The sequence below is a fragment of the Notothenia coriiceps genome, unplaced genomic scaffold, assembly GCF_000735185.1.
Source record: "Notothenia coriiceps isolate Sejong01 unplaced genomic scaffold, NC01 NC01_scaffold00013653, whole genome shotgun sequence".
Lineage (NCBI taxonomy): Eukaryota > Metazoa > Chordata > Actinopteri > Perciformes > Nototheniidae > Notothenia > Notothenia coriiceps.
Window position 1 is genome coordinate 1 of NW_011346354.1, and position 2576 is coordinate 2576.

General features: G+C 41.6%; 1 long non-coding RNA gene across 1 annotated transcript; it reads right to left on the minus strand.

The window, feature by feature from the left end:
- Positions 1 to 290: 290 nt before the first annotated feature.
- On the minus strand, positions 291 to 1928 carry LOC104948084 (uncharacterized). The gene is made up of 4 exons (XR_798629.1): positions 1857 to 1928; positions 1254 to 1387; positions 534 to 658; positions 291 to 440 (listed from the first exon to the last, which is right to left on the minus strand). It is a non-coding gene; the product is annotated as an uncharacterized lncRNA (long non-coding RNA).
- Positions 1929 to 2576: the final 648 nt, after the last annotated feature.

Sequence of the window (2576 nt, forward strand, 5' to 3'; positions counted from 1 at the left end):
ATGACCCATCACAGATGACCCGACGCTTTTCCGACATCCGCGGCTGATATGAGCGCCACCTCGATTTACGACGTTGTTGTTATCTCCTGTATTTTGGACTATAGCCTAAGCCTGATGTTTTTCCTGCTCCGTTGAGCAACATACCCCGTGTGTGTGAGTTAAACCATATCCTTTGTATTTGATTTAACTCTGCTCCTTCTTGCAAGAATAAATTAGCACCTGATTATTGATTCTCAACCTGGTGTCGAGTGATATTTTCCTAACAATGTGTGATGGGTGCACTTACGTTCTTGGTGACCCCGTCCTGTATGATGGTGGTCTTGTAAACCTTTAGTAAGCCTTCTCTGGACAGGCTGTCCACGGTGCGTACGATAGTCTTCTTGCAGCACCTCGTGTTGATTCCATCCTTCTTGTCGTCGTCAGTAATGATCTTCTGCAGCCTGGAGACAGACAGCATGTTGGTGTTTGCTTTCTTTTCTTACTGTGCAATAAAATACTTGTGAATAAGTGAGGCACAATGAAGACAGACTTACGGGAAGAGACCCTCGATGATTTTGAAGTTGCGCACCGCCTCCACGATCAGGTTCTTCCTCCTCAGCAGGCGGAACGTCTCGTGAGATCTCGCCAAAGCATATTTGTTTTTTACACGAACCCGGGCCTGGAGGAGGTGGATTGAACCGTTACCTTTAAAAGATCCCCTTTTATACTGTTTTTCATCCATATATTATAGGTCTCAGATACAAAACATGTCTCTGAAGTGTTTGGCTCCAAACACCAAACAGATCATTGCAGCATTACCCATAATCCCCTCTGTTTCAGCCCTGTTTCAAAAGTGCTGATTCTCTGTCTGTTACTTTAGATGAAAATAAGGAGCCCCTCCCCACGCCCCTCTGAGAGATATTTGGTTAAAAAGAACACAATGGAGCTCTAGGAGGAGATTCAGGTAATAAGGTGGGGGGGGGGGTTACCTTGGTTGGTGATTGGCTAATGGTTACACAAGTCAAAAAATCGTTATGACATCATAAAGTGGCCAAAATCTGATCAGCTCATTTTCAGACAGGTTTTTATAGAAATGGATCAGGACAAAAAGAGAGAGAATCTTTGTTCCTGAAACTTTCAGAGTCTCTTTCCACAGAGAGGACACATGTCGATGTAGAAGAGATGTGAACAAGTGGATTTTGCATAATAGGTGACCTTTAACACTTATCTCGAACAGCTGGGACAAAACGGAGAAACACTGAAAGCAGACTGACCGGTCTCTTGCAGAAATCTGTAACAACAACAACGTCGTTGTCTCCTGAGTTGTTGGCTGCTTTCGACGGCTCAATCTCAGGAAAAGTGCTGAAAGGATTTGAGTTGGGATCTTCCTCATTGACTCCAGCTGCTTCTGATAGAAGAGACAGAAGGAAAACACAAATATGTATCAGACAAAAATCCCGATATCAACCACTACAAAAGTTAGTCTTATTTCTGTTAACATTTCTCTACTTTGCTATAAAGAAGTCTTTGCTTTCTGATATAATACATTCAAATGGTAGAGATGCTATGGATTCATATTAGTAATTGTGACAAATAAACATTGCCATCTTTACATCAATAAATATATATATATACCTGTATCTCATGTATTTAAGTCAATCTCAAGCAGGTAAAAAAGAAAAGAAAACATGTCCTATGAATTGTTATTTTCAAGTATAAACAATCTCATATTTTGCCACAGATTCAATTATAATCATATAAATAGCCATGAAGACATTAATAAAGGTTATTAATATACACCAATAAATCATGGGCTGGTTCTGCTATAGGGGGTAAATAAAATGTTAACTTAAAAGCGTTGAAGTTATTCTAGTTACCTGCTGTGGCAGTGGACTCAGAGTCAGGTGCTGCACTGCTGTTTGACTCACTGCAAGCTGCGGTTTCACCTGAGTGGTGACAGAACATAATAAAGAAGTTGGACCATATGCAGAGCTGTAACCATCAAAAAGTGCGTGGAAACGTCAAGAGGATTCAGACTTCTTAAATGCAAATGAATTAGTTGAGTATATTTTCTTGAAAAAATAGTTTTTTTCGGTTGTAAAATATCTTGTTTAAGGCTGCAGCCACACGAGAACGATAACGGTCGTATCCGCTACAGTTCACTATCATATAGACGGTTCGGCCACACGAGGCCAACATGGAAACACAGAAAACGATAAGGGGTCCCAAGGTGGGTAGATCTACGGACGAAACGCTCTGGGAGCCAAACGGCTCCGTGTGTACGCCCTACACGATCATTTCCTGATAACGATGAAGCAATAGCCCCGCCTCTCCCCGCCCCTCCTGTTAGAGATCAGCTGCTGGGCTGTCAGAAGAGGGGGAGGAAAGAGAGGCTCCGTTTTGTATTCTTATATTATTATATAGTCGTTATTCATTTGTTTTAAAGCTCAATAAATAACAAAGAAGACCTCTGACCGGCACTATTCTAATTTTGTACGGAAGATTTAAACTTTAACGGACACGTTGACCGACGCAACATTTTTTTAACTGAAACTCTGCTGCACGGTTCCCTCGTCCACTTACAGGCCCAGCATATG